Source organism: Desmodus rotundus, chromosome 2 (genome assembly GCF_022682495.2).
Source record: "Desmodus rotundus isolate HL8 chromosome 2, HLdesRot8A.1, whole genome shotgun sequence".
In the NCBI taxonomy this organism is placed as follows: domain Eukaryota; kingdom Metazoa; phylum Chordata; class Mammalia; order Chiroptera; family Phyllostomidae; genus Desmodus; species Desmodus rotundus.
This window is the reverse complement of record NC_071388.1, coordinates 148,265,000-148,284,249: the sequence shown is the minus strand read 5'-3', so window position 1 is coordinate 148,284,249 and position 19,250 is coordinate 148,265,000. Positions and strand designations below refer to the sequence as shown.

Here is a 19,250-nt window from a genome sequence, read left to right as displayed (position 1 = left end):
TGACAAGGCCTTCGTTGCCATCATTCCATCTCCTTACCCTCCTTTTTGTAGTACTTAACACTATGAGAAAGATACAGTTGTATTTTTTTTATTGTTTTGTAGGCCACTACTATTTCTGCATAATTTCTGTGAAGACAGAGACTGTCTTTTTTCTGCCTTTTTTCCATATCTAGCATGGTACCTGCCACATAGAAGCCACTTTAGAGTTACTGAATGAATGAACAAATGAATTCCTTGATTTGATTAACATTTTATGAGTGAATTAGTGATTGAAAAAATTTAATGTTGGTTTGTTATTTATATTCTGATTTTTACACTTGTTAAAGTTTTATCATGTTAAAATATGCATAACATTAAATTTAATATTTTAACCATTTTAAAGTATATAGTTAAGTGGCATTAAGTACTCTGTACCCATTAAATAATAAGTCCCCATTCTCTCTTCCCCCAGCTTCTGGTAATTACTATTCTTTAAAAAAAGATGTATATATTTATGTATATCTAGAATATATATATATATTCTAGAGAGAGAAAGGAAGGGAGAGAGAGAGAAATATCGATGTGAAAGAAACATTGATTGGTTGCCTCCCATTAGGGCCCTGACTGGGGACTGAACTTGCAACTTAGGCACTTGCTCTAACTGGGAATCGAACCCCCCTACCTTTTGATTTATAGGACTATGCTCCAGGCAACTGAACCACAATGGCCAGGTCTCCATCTCTATTCTACTTTCGATCCTATGAATTTAACTATTTGAGGTTCCTCATATAAGTACCTCATATCATAATATAAGAATCATATTTTTTAAAATTATATTGATTATGCTATTACAGTTGTCCTGATTTTCCCCTCTTTGCCCCTCTCCGCCCAGCACCCCCCACTCCCTCAGCCAATCTCTCCACCATGTTCATGTCTATGGGTCATGGGTATAAGTTCTTTGGCTACTCTGTTACTGTAATTTATATCCCCATGGCTATTTTGTAACTACCTATTTGTACCTCTTAATCCCCTCACCTCATCACCCATTCTCCCTCTACCCTCTCTCATATGTCAACCTTCCAAAAACTAACTTCTTTTGTCTTGCTTTTAAGAGTCTCTCTTCATCTTTAACCTTTGGCCTTTTAATGATGATGTGTTTTGGAGTGGGCCTCTTTGCATCCATCATAATTGGTACTCTCTGTGCTTCCTGGACTTGCATGTCTATTTCCTTCACCAAATTAGAGAAGTTTTCTTTTGCAATTTTTTCAGATAGATTTTCAATTTCTTGCTCTTTGTCTTCTCCTTCTAGCACCCCTATGAGGTCAATGTTGGAACACTTGAAGTTGTCCCAGAGGCTACTTATAATATCCTCTTTTTTTTTTTGGATTTTTTCTTCTTGTTGTTCTGATTGGTTGTTTTTGCTTCCTTATGTTCCATATCATTGATTTCATTCTCAGTTTTATCCACTCTATTGTTGTTTCCCTGTAAATCGTTCTTTATTTCAATTAGTGTATCCTTTGTTTCTGGCTGGATCTGTTTTATGATGTTGAGGTCCTTACTAAGTTCTTTGAGCATCCTTATAACCAGTGTTTTGAACTCTGCATCTGATAGATTGTTTATCTCCATTTCATTTAGCTCTTTTTCTGGAGTTTTGATCTGTTCTTTCATTTAGGCCATGTTTCTTTGTCTCCTTGTTTTGGTAGCCTCCCTGTGTTTGTTTCTAAGTATTAGGTAGAGCTGATTTGTCTTCATGCCTTGGTAGTGTGGCCTACTGTAGTAGGTGTTCTATAGGGTCCAGTGGCTTAGCCTCCCCAGTCACCCAAGCTGGGTACTCAAGGTGCACTCTTCATGTGGACTGAGTACACCCTCCTCTTGTAGTTGAGCCTGGATTGCTATTGGCAGTTCAATGAGAAGAATTTCCCCAGGCCAGTCAACTGTGACCACTGACCACCACCCTCTGCCCTCTGTGGCAGATCAGCTGTGCAGGGGCACAGTAATGGTGCTCCAATGTGATCTGTAGCTGTGCACTGGTTGTGCTGGTCCTGGGGTTTCCCCAGTGGTGCAGGCCAATGTCAGCCCCCACCTGTGTTTTGCCCTGGGTCACCCTGCCTGAGCTGTAAAGCAATCTTAAATGGCTGCTACTCGTGCTGGGCTTGGAGATTCCCAGGCAAAGCCAAGCTGTGAATCCAGGATGGCTTTTGCTAGTGCCAGGCCTGTGGGCTCACTGAAGCCAGCTGTTGCTTGTTTGAGAGGATTTAGGAAGTTGTGCAGTGTGAGACAAGACCAGCCATTCAAATGGATAAACCACTTGTGCAGGTCCAAGTTGGGGCGCGGGGGGATGTCAGAGTCTCTGGGGATCTCCAGGCAGGTGAAACAGTGTTAGCCAGGTTAATGGAGTCTCAGATTTGGCACCAGCCAAGCTGTGTAGGGGGAGGGCTCAGCAAAGGGACAATGGCCTCTGCTGGCCTTGCTACCAGACACCTCAATTTCTTCATGTGTACCACTGATACCTTTCAAGCTGCCACACCAGTGATGGAACTCGGAGTGAGTCTGAGTAGTTGAGTCCGTGTGTGGGTTCCCCTAGAAGAACTGCTTAGGGCTTCAGCAACCTTCTTCACCAACTCAGTCCCTACTGGTTTTTGCAGCCAGAAGTTGTGGGGACTTGTCTTCCTGGCATTGGAATCCTGTGCTGGGGGGCCTGGTGTGGCTCTGGGAATCCTTGCTCCTTTGATATCCTGCCTGAATTCTTATCCATATGTGTGTGGGGCTAGCCTGTTCCACATCCACACCCCTTCTAGTCTGGATGGATGTGGTTTCTTCAGTTCTTCAGTTGTCAGACTTCTTGATTCTTCTTCTATTTAACTTGATTTCTGACATTCCTCAGTGATGGTTGTCCTATATTTTAGTTGTAATTTTGATGGGTTTGTGCAAAGAGGCAAGCGATGTCTGCCTACATCAGCATCTTGACCAGACACCAAGAATCATATTGTATTTGTCCTCTTGTGGCTGGCTGTTTTAGTGTGTTCAGGCTGGTATAAGCAAATATCACAGATTGTAGTTCATAAACAACAGAACTTTTTTGTTTACAGTTCTAGAGGCTTGGAAGTTCAAGAACAAGGTGTTGGCAGAATTGGTTTGTGGGTAGAGCCTGCTTTCTGGTTCATAGATGGCCTTCTTTTTGCTGTACTGTCACATGGTGGAAGGGGCAAGATGTTCTCTGGAATGTGTTTTATAAAGGCACTAATCCAATTCAAGAGGGCTCTGCCTTTATGACCTAATCATCCCCAAAGACCCTGAGTTCAGATATCACATCAGGGATTAGATTTCAACATGAGAATTACCGGCACAGGACAAAAACATTGTCTATAGCACATACTTATTTCACTTAGCATAGTGTCTTTGAGATTCATCAATGCTGATTTAAATGTCCTTAAGTGGCACTTGTTTCATCAGGTACATAGCAATTGTATCTGTACCTTCCACCTGTCATCTGTGTACCTGAAAAGTTTTTGTAAGCATAGTTAGCTAAACATCATAATATCTCTATGAAATACAAAATTATGGTATGGAAAACTTAAGTACTAAGAGATATTGTCTAAGATACATAATGAATATGCATCAAAATTCTGAATAAGGACCAGGGTTATATAGTTCCTTGTAGAAAATATTAGACTAGATTTCTTCTTTATGATGAAGTCATTCTAAGAATCCTACGAAAAACAAAATATCAGTAATAATATTTAATATCCCTATTCACAGTAAAGTTCTTTAATAGAATAGAGTGAAATATATATCATTTGAAACCTAATATTTGTTATTAGTGATGGCAACTTTAGTTATTGGATCTAACTAAATGTGTTTTTCACTGTTCATTGTTAAATTGTTTAATTGCCTCACCAGTCTTCATACCATAGTCTGAATTGGATCTCTGAGGGTTTGAATTGGAATAATTTCGGTCGTCTTGTAACTATGAAACATGAAACCTTTATAAAATTATGAGCTTATGGTTTTTTTGATTGCTGACTTGTTCAAGTGAGGTGGTCTTATTTAAAGGCTGTGTCATAAGTAGCAAGTGATTGATTGATGTGGCATTTGTTTCCAGGACTAAGATGGACACTAATTCTGATAAAAATTAAAATTTTCTCATATTTTATGTCCAGATAGTTTTAACTTAGTTAATAGTAATTCCTAAAAGCTTTACTTCTCTGTGTTCCTGCAGTTTGAGTTGAATTTCTTAAAGAACTTACAGTTGGAAAAATGAAAGTACAGCTAAACAACATAGGACTTTTCTCAAATGGGGCTCTTTATTACTTCATCCAAAAGATTAGTTCATTTTTGTATATTGTGTATATATTAACCCCAAGAATGTTTCAACATATGTTGATTGTGCTACCACCTTCTTCCTGTACTGGTTGCCCATTTATGGTTCCAAAGCAGACACCTATGAACTTAGTGAGCAAAGATGTTGAGAAGTGCTAATTCATTTTGAAAGAATAGGGTAATGAAGTTTGGAAAAAGACACAGCTTATGGAGACTTGAATTATTTTAAAAATGTACCAAGTCAGCCCTGACCAGTGTGGCTCAGTTGGTTAGGTGTTGTCCCACAAAGCAAAAGGTCAGTGGTTCAATTCCTGGTCAGGGCACATGCCTGGATTGCAGGTTCAGTCCACGGTCAGGGTGCGTGCCAGAGGCACTGGATCGATGTTTCGTTCTCACATTGGTATTTGTCTCCTCTTTCCCCCTTTATTCCTCTTTCTTTGAAAGTACATGAATAAAATCTTTTAAATAATTTACCAAGTCTAATAGACAGTTGTGCTTTGTTTGCATGGTTTTTATTATCAACAGAGTAGGAAATTACCATCTGAGCTCTTGCTAAACTTCATGTTATATGGCTTATGTTACTTGTCTAAATTTTTGTGAGTTTTCCTATGGGAATTCTCTTCTATAGAAGTTTCAGTCACACAGAACAATAAGGACAAGTGTGCAAATAAAGACTATGATGCATTTTGAGAGGATGACAGCTTTTTGCAGTAAGATTAGTGAAATTCTTGATACATTTTAGTAGTTTATGGAAATGTAAATTTATTTTATAAGAAATGTGAAATCATTGCCAATACAAGAAGTGCTTTTTAAATGCCATCTGTTTATATGTAGTTTTACCTGAAGAAGTAGTATTGCTGACAATGAGTTAGTTTTGTTGGAGAGAGTATCACTGTGGAGAGGTTGACAAAAAGGAGGATCCTGGTAAATCATCTCTTTAATGTTTTAAAAGATTGTACATGCTTTTTGTTTTTGTTTTTGCTTTTGGTTTTCTTTAGTAATTAAGGAAAGCACTCTTATGGGCCTCACTTTGTTTTAGGTTGTGATATGACAAATTAAGTGATTTAAAATGAGAAACTATCATTTGTTTTATTTCTAGATTTCTGTTGGGACGCTGTATGTAGAGTCCCTGTTTTCTAACTTACTGAGTATCACTGGTATAGATAATGGTGTTCTGACTATTAATCTAACTGCAGGTGTTGAATTAGTCAACAGCAGGTATTACTGGATTAGTGTCCACAGAACCTACCAGAAAGCCTGGTGAGGTCTCCAAAGCCAAATAATGCCAGTGTATAGAACCTTGGCATTGATGACCTTGCTTTTCTTAGTCAAAAAGTTACAGCCAGAAGAAAAGTTGATGGCTTTGAATTGGTGAATATATAAAACTCTTTGTGAGGAACTTCCAGCCAAGATGGAAGCATTGGTAGATATAATTTGCCTCTTCACAAAACCAAAAGAAAGACAACAAATTTAAAAACAAAAAACAACCAGAGCTCCCACAAAATCTAACTGTATGGAAGTCCAACAACCAAGAAGTTGGTTAAGAAGAAACATTCATTCAGACTCGTAGGAGGGGTGGAGATGGGCATCTGGATAGGAGAGGACACGTGGCAAGGTGGTAGCTGGTGGAGCAGGTGGTCCCACATTTGCATGCAGATAAACCAACAATGGGAACTGACAATGACGGGAAGGGACAATGATGGGAAGGAAACCGGGACTCAAATCAAAGGTTTGGACCAGAAGGAAGAAATAAACATTCAACCAGAACAGAATGAAGAGACAAGAATTCAAAAAAATGAGGAGAGGCTTAGGAACCTCCAGGACAACTTTCAACATTCCGACATTCAAATCATAGAGGTGCCTGAAGGAAAAGAGAAAGAACAAGAAATTGAAAACTTACTTGAAAACATAATGAAGGAGAACTTCCTCAATCTGGCAAAGGAAATAGACTTCCAGAAAGTCCAGGAAGCTCAGAGAGTCCCAAAGAAGTTGGACCCAAGGAAGCACACCACAAGGCACATTATAATTACATTACTCAAGGTTAAAGATGAGTTTGTTGTCATTTTACTGTTCATAGTTTTTATCTTCTTTTTCTTAGATAAGTCCCTTTAACATTTCATATAATAAGGGCTTGGTGATGATGAACTCCTTTAACTTGACCTTGTCTGGGAAGCACTTTATCTGGCCTTCCATTGTGAATGATAGCTTTGCTGGATAGAATAATTTTGGATGTAGGTCCTTGCCTTTTGTGGCTTCGCATACCTCTTTCCAGCCCCTTCTTACTTGCAAGTTTTCTTTTGAGAAATTAGCTGATAGCCTTATGGGAACTCCTTTGTAGATAATGGTCTCCTTTCCTCTTGCTGCTTTTAGGATTCTCTCTTTATATTTAATCTTGGGTAACTTAATGATAATGTGCCTTGGTGTATTCCTCTTTGGGTCCAACTTCTTTGGGATTCTCTGGGCTTCCTGGACTTCCTGGAAGTCTATTTCCTATGCCAGATTGAGGAAGTTTTCCTTCATTATTTGTTCAAATAAGTTTTCAATTTCTTGGTCTTATTCTTCTCCTTCTATAATTTGGATATTGGAACATTTCAGGTTGTCCCAAACGTTTGTAAGAGTCTCTTCACTTTTTCAAATTCTTGTTTCTTCATTTTGTTCTGGATGGATGTTTATTTTTTCCTTTTGTTCCAAATTGTTGATAGGAGTCCTGGTTTCCTTACCTTCACTGGTGGTTCCCTGAACATTCTGCTTTATTTCACTTTCGGTATCCTTCATTTGTTTTTTCATTTTTCGACCAAGCTCAATCAGATCTGTGGGCATTTTGATTACCAGGGCTTTAAATTCTCCATCAGATAGACTGGCAATTTCCTTCTCAGCTCTCTTTCTGAGGCTTTATTTACTCTGTTCTTTCATTTGGGCCATGTTTATTTTTCTTGTCGCAGCTAATAGGTTGTAAGGGGGTGGGTTCTTAGGTATTCACCAGGGCGGGGCAACCCTCTTCACTGCACTGAGGTGCTGCCCATGGGGGAGGGGCCAGAGAGGGAGCAGTGCGGCAGGCCTGCTCATCTCTAGCGCACTTTTCACCGGACTCTCTCGTGTGAGACTGGGAGCTTCTCCCACCGCTGGTAGCCCACAGCCACCTCTGAGTCCCCTTAAGTCAGCCCCTCCTGCGCAGCCATCTGAGCTGGGCAGCCAGCCCTGCCCCCAATGGCCACAGTGTTGCCATGGATTTTCTGAGGCAGCCCGCATGGTCAGCTGCCTTACTGGTCTGGTTGTTCTGGTTGATTTTTTTCTTTAATTCCTTTGTTGTTGGAGTTCCAGGCAGTTTGATTTTATGGTGCTTTTGGTTGTTTATTGATTTCAGATTGGTTGTTATCCTCCTTTTGGTTGTGCAAGGAAGTGAAGGGTCTCTACCCTACGCCTCCATTGTGGCTGGAACTCCAGCATATCTTTCTATGTTCAGATTGAGTGAGGTGAGAAAAAGCAGGTAGATTTTTTTTTTCTGTTCATTTATTTATTTTTGAGTATTCAATTAGCTAGATAGGGATAAATACCCTTACTTTCTATATTTTGAAACTTACATAGTGTTGTCAAGTGACGGTTAAGATTTGTATGCTGAAATTGATTATATAAGGATAGACTTTTTCTGTTTCCGTGGCAAAGGAGGAAAAAACATAAAGAGAGTTACATGCTAATTACTGGAAAAATACTCACATAATTGTATATCATGACTTAAGATTCCCCCCCACACAATTTAACAATGGTAGGTGCTTTTTGTGACTAAATAGAGTTGAGATTTTCTCTGAGCACATTTACTAAAACAGTGATTTGTAGAGAAATAGCATATAACCAATATATTAGTTGAATTATATTTCATAAAATGTAGCATTACTTTTTATTTGTGTAACTGGAATATATTCCCTAATATCTAGTAACTCTTTTAAGAATTACCTTTCTATGTAAAAGTTACTTAAGATTTTTATGAGAAGCCTTAAGGTTTGTCTGCTTTTAACCTCTAGTGTCATTTTAATTTCATGTGCATTTTTTCTCCTGAATTCTCAAGTACCCAGTAAATCGCTGCAGAAATCGCTACCATGATGAAAGAATGCCTCTACCAGTTTTTATACTATAAACTTAGGGGCTTTAAATGAAGTATGTATTTTTAAATTATTGATTATTTTAATTATCTTTTGTTTTTTCCCCAAAATAAAATATGAAATGGAATATTTACTTTTATCTGTTTAGTTGCAGAAGTTGTTTTATTTTTTACAAATGTTTGAATGTAATAATTTTAAAAATTAATACCTATTTAAATACAAAATTTTAGAGAAAGTATAATTGCTTCTTTCAGAAAACTTTTTGTATTAACACTTTACCACCACAGACTGTTTTTTTTGTTAAGAGCATAATGCTAAGAAGCAGTTTCTTGAAGGCACATCTTTGGATATAGAGAGTAATGTGTTTTACCTATGTAGGCTTCCCAACTGATTTGATACAGTGGGGGCATGGGCAGTGAGAATAAGTTTCCAGTCTTCTCTTCTTTGACCCCTCCGTGTGTCCTGTAAGGCTAACACATTGTCCTCCGTACAAATCTTTCTCTTTGCCTTCAATCAGTATATTTTCAATTTCTCTGTTTCTTGGACTACAAAAACACCATGAACACTTCTTTTGTTTCCCATGAGCCTTATTTATAGATATCCCCCAGTTTCTGGGGTAATTTTTCCCTCTCTATTCATTCCTTTGGTGAACTCATCCACACTCTTAGTCTGAATTGTACTTTTTTATCTGACTGTTTTACAAATCTTGGACTATTCTAAATGGCAATTTCTGCCTGTTGTTGGGAAACATCTTCTGAGTAGCCTATGGTTATACTGAGTACCCTTACTACCCCAAATAAAAGTCACTCCATCACTGAAGGTTTCTTTCATTGCGTCCCTGGAGAGTGAGAACCCAGGGAATGCTTTAGCCTTAACTTTCCTTGGGTTTATAGTGTATAGCTTCTTCTCAATTGTATTTTCTTTCTTTTTTTAAAAAGATTTTTTATTTGTTTATTTTTGGGAGAGACTGTAAGGGAGGGAGAAAGAAAGAGAGAGAAAACATCAATGTGTGGTTGCCTCTCATGTGCTCCCAGGGAGGACCTGGCCCGCAATCCAGGCATGTACCCTGACTGGGAATCGAACTAGCTAGCAACCCTTTAGTTCACAGGCTGTCACTCAATCCACTGAGCCACACCAGCCAGGGTTGTATTTTCAAGTTTTATTAGTTTCGTTGCTATTCATAAGGATTACCAGGAGGCAGTTTTTCCTATTAATTGATAATAAGTAGATCACATTCCAGCCATAAACTGAGCTGCTAATCTAATAATAGAAGCAAAAATATAAGCAATACCTGTCTTTTGTTTGCAGTATGTTTAAGATACTGTAATTCTCTTCTTGTAAATATTTGAAAACAAATAAAACTCAAATGTCCTATCGCTTATTTACTAATATATTATGTTAACCCTGGGTGTTGCTGATTATAAACAAAACATAATCTACCATACTATAATAAATAATGACCTATAAGTAAACCTCAAGCATGTAATGTTTATTTGTATTGTGCTAATTGTACTTTTCCTGACAACTTTATATTAGTTTAAGTGTGACTTATGGCATGGAGAAAGACAAATTCTAAACAAATATTTTAGTTTATGAAATTACCTACTCAAGTATGATTCAGCTGAATTCTACTTCTCTTTTCCTGTTGCAGGTTTCTCAACAGTGATGTCGCAAGACTGACCACATTGATCACAGTAAGACCGAAACGATAATTAAGTTTTTAAGGGTGTTTTGTTTTCTCTGAAAATGATAATTGAGTTAGAAAATATTTAAAATTTTTAATTATGATTTTTTTGCAATAGCTAATTGAACATTATATTTTCAATGAATCACATCTCACACTTGTTGTTACTAAGTACTTTAAAAATATTGCTTTAAATACATTTAAACTGAATATTACTTTTAATTTATAACTGAAAATATATTAACATATTTTAGTGTGAATTATAATCTGAACATCATCTTTTTTTAGTTTTAGTTTTTACTTAACATTTACAATGCTTCCACATTAGAAAAAATTACAAAAATAAGATTATTTGATACTGTAATCACTTTTTAAGGCTAGTCTGAAAACAGTCTTGAAAGGATTCTTTGGATTCTTACTTAAAATTTTTATTGCCCAGGATGGGCAGCTCAGTTGGTTGGATCATTGTCCTGATACACCAAGGTTGTAGGTTTGATCCCTGTTAAGGGCACATACAAGAATCAACCAATTAATGCATGGATAAGTGGAACAGCAAATTGATGTTTCTCTGTCTCTTTCTCTCTCCCTTAAAATCAATAATAAAAAAAATTAAAACTTTTATTGATACTTAAATGATTTATAAAGTCTTCCACATGTGAAGAGTTGTTCAAAAAGTAACTGATACTTTTACTTTTTAATTTAAAGTGTTAATTTCTACTGTGTATAAGGAAATGTGTTTACAAAAATCTTTAAGGCCTTGATCTTCCATATTATAAAATTCTAACTAGTAAATTCTCAATTATAATAATGAGATTTTATAGCATTTTTGAAAAATACTTTTAATAATAGATAAAAATTTTGAGTAAATTATTTACTCAAATCTGCTTTACTCCTGTTTTAATTGTTTATTAAGTATAGAAGCAGTAATTATCAGAAATGTAAATTTATGTACAGGTAATCTTTGTATTATGTTTTAATATTTTTTTGAAAACCTGTTAATTTGTTAAGTCTAACATCTTTTTAGAGGCCAGAGAGAAATGGTATTGTATTTTTAAAGGCTTAAAATACCATTTGTTTTTGATAATCAAATGGCATGTAGGGTGACAACAGGGGAATGAAAGGTCTTGTGGCAGGCTGGAACTGAATGTGGAAATGCAACTGGAATGCTTCAGGAAACAAGACAGGGCACCATGGCAAAAAACATAGTCTACACACTATGTAAAACTACATCTGAGTAGCATCAGAGTACTGGTTTCCTAAGTAGAAGAGATACTAGAGAAGAAGGGTAGGTAAAGTGGATATGGAAAGGTGTTAAAGACACCAGCTCCTACCTTTGGATCAGTGCCTAAAGCCACAGTGCCTACACAGTGTTCTGTTTAGATTAGATGGAAGTAAAACTGGCATAAGTTTAAACACATTTTCTAATTTTCCAATTCTGTTATGGTATATTTTTGTATGGTGTTGCCATAGCATGAAGTCACTTGTCTTGCTAACTTCTTCAGTGTCTTATTTTCCACTTAAATTGAATTATTTATTCAGGGTCATTCAAAGGTAGCCATGTCCTGTCTACATAACTTCATTTCCCTCTACTTTCCAACATGTAGACTGTTTTTTAGACATACCACTTCTATAGACAACATATACTGATGCTTTTGTCTGCATATCTTTTTACATACAGTACATCATTTCATTTTCTTGAAGTAGTTAACTGTCTTTATTCAATACCAATTCATTCTTCAAGTGGTCTTGTAGTCTTTTATAATAACTGAAACCTTCACTGAGTTTTCTTTCCTCTCAGCATTTGATCTTTATTTTCTGCCACAGACATCATTTTAAAAATTTAGAACTTCTATTTCCAGCTCTGTATGTGACATTGGTACCTGATTGTGCTATGCCATGGTACTAAATTCAACATGTCTAAACTGGAATGCATTTTGTTCTAGTTTCCTAAAATCTTTACTCTTTTTACATGTTCTGTATATTGGTTAGTGATATCAACATCTACTCGCTACTGAAGCTAACAATATTAGTTATCTTCAACTACTTCTTCAGAAACTCTCATCTATTCTGACATCAAATGCTACTGATTCTCTACACTCTGTGTAAAAATAAGAGCTAATGTTTATGGAGTGCTTGCTTTGTGCCAGGTACTAATTTAAGCATTTTACCAGTGGTAACTTATTTAATCTTCCTAACAACTTTATTTTTCTTTCCTGTTATAAGAAAGACATGTATTTTGCTTAAAAAATAAAAGTACACACCACTACCATGAATGTCTCCATCCATAATTAAAAAAGAAAGAACAAAAGAACAAGCCTTTGGATAAGAATGAGCCTAATTTATAAGAACTATGGTAGGGACAGAAGGACATATTAAATGATAACAAGAGGATGAAATAAGGAAAGTCCAGACTGGGAAATTCTGTAAAGCAAAAGACCTATTTTCTTCAGTAGGCTGGCATGGGTTTGGGATAGGAGTAGTTAGAGATTTAAAAGACTTGAGAGACATATAAGCCAATAGTAATATATGGTTTATAGTTAAAAGAAACAATTTAAAAATATTATATGACACTGGAGTATATACAATGACTGGATATTTAATCCTAAGTAATTTTGTTTGATATTGTCTCAGGTATGATAGTAGTGCTGGGCTGATTGTTGATGTAAAAAAGATAAACCCGTGCCATAGAAACATTAGCATCTTTGTCAGAGGCTGAGCATTGAGAAAAAAGTACATTCTCCAATTACTGTTTTGTGGTTGGCACCTCTGATAAAAGAGGATTTGCTAAAGGTGGTGACAGAAATTTAGCTCAATATCATTATTAGTCGTAAAATATGATTTGTGGTTTTCCTAATCCATAATTCTCCTACCAAAAATTACTATTGTGTCATATTTTCTTAATATTCAGTGTTTAGTGTTTGTTTCATAGAAATACGGGAAGTTCAAGGGAATAAGAACTAATGTTTCTAGAAACTCAATAAAGATGATGATGATGATGATGCTACTCAACATTCAAGTACCAGGCACCCATCTGTTTTAACTGATTTCATCATCCTAACTTCATGCGGGAGGTATTATTATCCTCATTTTACATTTGGGAAAACTGAGCTTTAGAGGAATAAAGCAGTTTGGCCGGTTGACATGGTTATTAATCAGTGAAGTTCAGGGTTCAAACCCAGGCCTTTTGACACAGAGCTTCACTATCTGCTATACGGCTTCTCTTCATGCCATGGTGCTAGGTGCTATTAATATTTATCTCGTTATTTCATTTATCAGGGAATGTCTTAATTACTTCTTCATTTTTTAAATTATAGTTTTGCCAGATATAAAATCCTTGGTTGACAGTTGTTTTTATTTTACCACTTTTAATATGTGAACCCACTTGCCTTCTGGCCTCCATGCTTTCTAAGGAGAAATTGGCTATTAATTTCATTGAGGATTTTTTGTACATGACAAGTTGTTTCTCTCTTGCTGCTTCCAAGTTTCTATCTTTGTCTTTCAGCCGTTTGACTATAATGTGTCTTAGTATGATTCTCTTTTGAGTTTATCCTATTTGGAGTACATAAATTTGGTTGGATGTGCACATTCATGGTTCTCCCAAATTTGGGAAGTGTGTAGTCATTATTTCTTCAAAGATTATTTCTGTCCCCTTCTTTCTTCTTTTGAGATAGCCATAAAGCATATGTATACTCCTGAAGGTATTCCACAGATTCCGTAGGCTCTGTTCACTTCATTCTTTTTTTTCTTTATGCTCTTCAGACTGGATAATCTCAATTGATCTGTCTTCGGGTTTGCTGGTTCTTTTTAATACCCGCTCAAGGTTGTTGTTGAACCTCTGTAGCGACTTTTTTTCACTTTACTTGCTGTACTTTGTAGGTCAAATTTCTGTTTAGTTCCTTTTTAAATTAATATCTCTTTATTGATATTTTATTTTATTTATATATTGATGGTTTCCTTTTGTTCTTTGTCCATGGTTTCTTTTACTTCTTTGAGCATATTTAAGACAGGGAATTTGTTGCTAATAGATCTGGCTTAACAAGAAATGCTCAAGGGAGTTCTTTAGGCTGAAGTGAAGGGAGACTAATTGTTAACTAGAAGTCATAAGAAAAAATAAAGAACTCCAATAAAGGTAACTACATAGGTAATTAGGTAAGGATATAGTACTTTGAAGGAAAGAATAGAAGGCCAGTCAATGTAGCCAGAGGACAGAGATCAAGATTATGGTTTGAGATCAACAATCAGTAGATATAGGACACAATAGAGTATGATAAGAATTTTTTACTTTAAGAACAATGAGAAATATTTGAAGTTCAAATTGAAGTTTAAATTGTGAATAACCCAATTTTAATTGAGGCCTACAGAGGTTAAGTAACTTGCTTAAGGCTGTGAAATGATTAAAAGGTAGAATGAGGACTGTAATCCAGGAATGTCTTGATTTAACATCATCACTACCCCATTTCTTATAAGTGAAGAAATGTTTGCCTGGCTGGTGTGTCTCAGTGGACTGAGTGCTGGCCTGCAAATCAAAAATTTGCCAGTTCGATTCCCAGTCAGGGCACTTGCTTGGGTTTCAGGCCAGGTCCCCATTTGGTGTCCTGCAAGAGGCAACCATCTCTTACGCATCAATGTTTCTCTCCCTCTCTTTGTCCCTCCCTTCCCCTCTAAAAATAAATAAATAAAGTCTTAAAAATAGGAAATGTTTAAGAAATTATAAGCTTGAAATTTTTGTGACTTGAAATTGTTCATTACTTTATTACTTTATTAGTTAACAGATTATAACTAAATGCCTACTGTGTTTGAGGGACGTGATTTAATCCATTTTTTAAAAAAAGAATTGATTTACTTTGAGAGAGAGGGTAAGGGAGGGAAAAGAGAGGAATAGAAGTATCCATGTACAAGAGAAACATCGATCAGTTGCCTCTCACATGCCCCCAGTCAGGGACCTGGTCTGCAATCCAGGCATGTGCCCTGACCAGTAATCAAACTGGTGACCTTTCACTTCATGGGCCAGTGCCCAACCACCTGAGCCATACCAGTCACAGATGTGATTTTACCCTTTTAAAACCCAGTCATGGGTATATTAATTTTTTTAGATCTACTTGTGACCTGTTGGTTTCCAGTGAACATGTGAATTCAGTGTTTAACAGTGACCATTGAAACAAACATATTTGATGTTTGTTTCAATGGTTTGTATGATTTGGTTTGTATGATTTCTTCCACCTCTCTATTCCTGTCCTCTATTGGAAAATTAACAATGAAACCTAACTATTTGCCAGACTGTTTCCAAATATGACTTTAATCTTAGAATTATTAATATTAAGTAACTGCCCCAAGTTGACATAATTAGTAATTTGGATTCAAATTCATGTTTTTCTAACTAAAGACAAAGATGTTTCTACTATAATGTATTCAGAGACTATGAAACTAATTTACGTCCAAATGAACTTAGTGTGTATATTTAGAAATAAAGTACATAATGCTCAATATATATTTGCTAGCTCACTGAATGGCAGAAGCAAGATTATGGGAGAAGAGAATTCTAGTATCAGCCAGTGTGTACCCTGCAGTGACTTCCTGAATTCATTCTTCAAACAGTTTATATAATGCCAACCTCTCTTTTATTTAATTATCTTCATTTTTGTATCCTCTTTTAATATTGATTCTCAGTAAGAGAAGAGACATGATATATGCTGTCAAATGGGAAATTTCTTGTTCTGAACGATTCTGCCTGACAAAATATTCCCTAGCTAGGAATTGTGAGCATTTATTTAATTAGTGAATATATTATGTGCTTCACATTCTGTCAGTCACTTATTTATTCATTCATCCACTCAGCAAACACATATGGAGCCCTGACATGTTTCCACCGTCTAGCTATTGGGGACACTATGGTCAATAAGACAAAGCTTCTTTATTATGTTTATTTTCTAGTAGGAAAGTAGAAGTAAAGGAATCAATTTTTTTTTTCAAATACTGGTAAGAGTTCCAAAGAAGGGGGGAGATGTGGTAGTGTGTATGGGAGGGACAGGGTAGAATTGGTAGCAATCTACAGATGAAACTTGGAGAAGGCCTCAGAGAGGAGGTGAGAGTGTTGAGAAGGAGCCAGCCACACGAGGATCTGAGGAAACAGTGCCAGTGACTGCAGAACATGGCAAGCTGGAGGCGTAGAGGTAGTCAGATGCCATCGAAAGTGGTTAGAACTTCTTTCTAATGTGAAGAGAATTCACTGGAAGTTTTGACTGTAGGTTGATTTCATTTCCCTCCATTCCACGTTTAATTTGAAAATGTTCCACATTCAACTTTTCTTCTATTGGAAGATGTTAAGCCATGTCGAGAAATTGGTGGCATTAAAACATTTAAAATAAATTCTTTGTCCCTTGTATGAATTTATATTTTTAGAGGCATTCTACTATCTTGTTCTGAAATTTTATGCCCTTGCTATCATAATTATGAAGGGTCTATCATCTTAAAGGGAAATGGATATGCATTATTTCTTGACTTAAGAGACATTACATAATGCCTTTTGAATTATTTAGGAAATGTGTAAAGATGGAGAATATACTGTTCCTCTTCTTTAGGAGCTTACAGTCTAGTGGTGAAACAGACACAAAAAACAGTCATCACAGACATTGTAGATGCCACAGTAGAAGCTTTGAACAGTGTTTTGTGAATATAGGGATGTGTTCCCTAGGGACAGGGAAGGCCTCATCAAACAGCATATTCCAGAAAGATTTTCTATCTTGATTTTGAAACATATTAGAGACTAGGTATCACTATTTGAACAGAGATGCTATGTTGCAAAAAATCTTCATAAAGAGTTTATGATTTCCACCTATATAGCAAAATACATACATGGTATCTGACTTGGTATACCAAGCCGAATTTCTCTTCTAAGTGGAGGGTAAAAACTCACAGTGGTGCTCATTGTTACTGCTGCCCTTTCCTCTTCTGTTTCCCTCACCCACTATCTTCCATTTTTGTACATGTACATGAGGCGGAGAGAAGATAATATTTTAAAAGTTTTGAAGGAAGGCTTTATGCAAATTTTGGAAGGTTTTGGAAGGGGAGGTATCATTATAAAAAGGAAATTGATATGTTAGCTGGTGCTAGCGTCTTCTGATGGTTCTCAACTGGGAGCTTAGATCTTCCCACCACTCAGAATTTCAGATAGATGTACAATGTTTCTACCATAATATTAAGCAGGTGACTCTCACTAATAATACTTACTAGAGTGATAATGAAATTAATGTCAGGACAACTTGGTCATGCTTTGCAAGTCTGTTGGTCAAGAATTAGAGGAAAGTTCCCTAGAAAATTGAATTGTATGAAATGTAGGCAGGTGCCTAAAGAGAAAGTACAAACTTATTTATAAAATGCAGAGTGCCCTCATGCTAGGATATGACTTGAAAAGAAATCGAGCCAGCGCAATGTAATTTAAGTGTGCTGAGAGTATTGAAGGAACTGAAGGAGAAGGGAGTATTTCCTTCTTACCAGTTAATTTAATTATTGAATCAAAACAGTGCAGTATTGTATAGAGTGAGTATAAATAGCAAACTAGCAGTAGTGGCAGCAGAATTTCAAGTAAGCATAGCAAGGATTTAAAAAATAGCCTTTTTATAATAGAAATTGATCTTAAAGTTAATTATACTTGAGTATTTACCCACGACCAGCATCTTCTTATAGAAGATGGCTTTTAATGTAGAAAAAACTGTGAGGCTAAGGAAACAGGTTTCTGGATAAGGTGCTGGCTTGAATATATATACTTACTTCATCTAACTGCTAAAGTACCACTAATTTGATAGAAAATACATCTTTTTTTAAAAAAAGGCATAACCAAAGAAATAAGCTGAAACCTGGAGAGCAGACAGATGAATGGTAACTGATTTAGCATATTAACAGAACCGAATAATCAGCTGACAACAAGGAAAGCCAAAAAGAAACATAACCTTTTAATGAAACTTTGAAACCATCAAGGGTTCAGAAATGATTAGTTCCAGTATCTCTGGAAGGGGCAGCAGCAATGGAGGGGGGAGAGTTACAGGTGCAGGTAAAGCTCTAAATACATAGACTGTATGAAAATAGAAATGTTTATTGAGCATTCATTAAACATAAAAAGTCTGGTTAACTCTTGTATTCCTTAGGTTTTCTTTACTTAACACAATTGGGTGCCTCTATCACCCAGTACAAAACTGGAGGTTTATTTATATTCTGGAGTGTATAAAGCTAAGCATCTCTGGACTTGGGTAAATGAAACATCTTTGTTGGCAGGGGGATCATAGGAAAAAGTGGACTGAGTGAAAGCTTACTGTGTACTGAATATTGTGATCCTCCAGTAACCTTTGCTCACTTGGCTTATGCAGAAATGAACTAAAGATAAAAACGTCATCAGGGTTCCCCACTGAATGGCTTAGCTAGATCACCCTACAGTGAAATTTATGCTTGACCAGTTCCACACAGGTTCACAACATTTTTAATTAGGTTTTACAAGTTTCACTCTGTAATATGAATGGATGGGCAAGGGTCATCAGACATTTGAGGAAATCTGGTGTTAGAAATGACAGAGACATCAACATTGGATTATAAGATAACACTGAGGACATCTCATGGAAAATAGGTAAAAGGAAATAGAAAATAGGAGAGACATGATTACAGGACCTTGCCAGAGGTATAACACCTAAATAATAGGAGAAATATATTATATAGAAATGGGGGAGGGAGGGAGGTCTGTAGACTAAAGGGAAGAAAAGGACAGGGAAGGCGGGTAGTCAAGGAGAGAAGAAAAAAGAGATTAAAAAAAAAAATTTAAGATTTTATTTTTAGAGAGAGGGGAAGGGAGGGAGAAAGGGAGGAGAGAAACATCAATGTGTCGTTGCCTCTCATGCACCCCCCACTAGGTGCCCATGGCATGTGCCCTGGCACAACCCAGGCATATGCCCTGACCAGGAACCAAACCAGTGACCCCCTGCCTCGCAGTCCAGTGCTCAGTCCACTGAGCCACACCGGCCAGGGCAATTGAGGTCTTTAGTAAGTAATTAAAAAAAATTCCTCATACCAAAAAAAAAAAGCTTTTGCATTTTTTAATGTTCCTACCAGAATAATTTTTCCCTTTTCCCATTAGAAAAGAACTTAAGATTTAAGTCATATTTTTTTTAAAAACTTTTTATTTTTAT

The 19,250-nt window shown here is 36.4% G+C and overlaps 1 protein-coding gene across 6 annotated transcripts in view; it reads left to right on the top strand.

The window, feature by feature from the left end:
- BAZ2B (bromodomain adjacent to zinc finger domain 2B) overlaps positions 1-19,250 on the top strand; it is a 350,928-nt gene that overhangs the window by 125,823 nt on the left and 205,855 nt on the right. For all 6 annotated transcript variants that reach the window (XM_053918709.1, XM_053918714.1, XM_053918713.1 and 3 more), the window contains exon 5: positions 10,048-10,090. The gene's annotated coding sequence lies outside the window, so the exon portion shown is untranslated. The remainder of the gene's footprint in view (positions 1-10,047; positions 10,091-19,250) is intronic.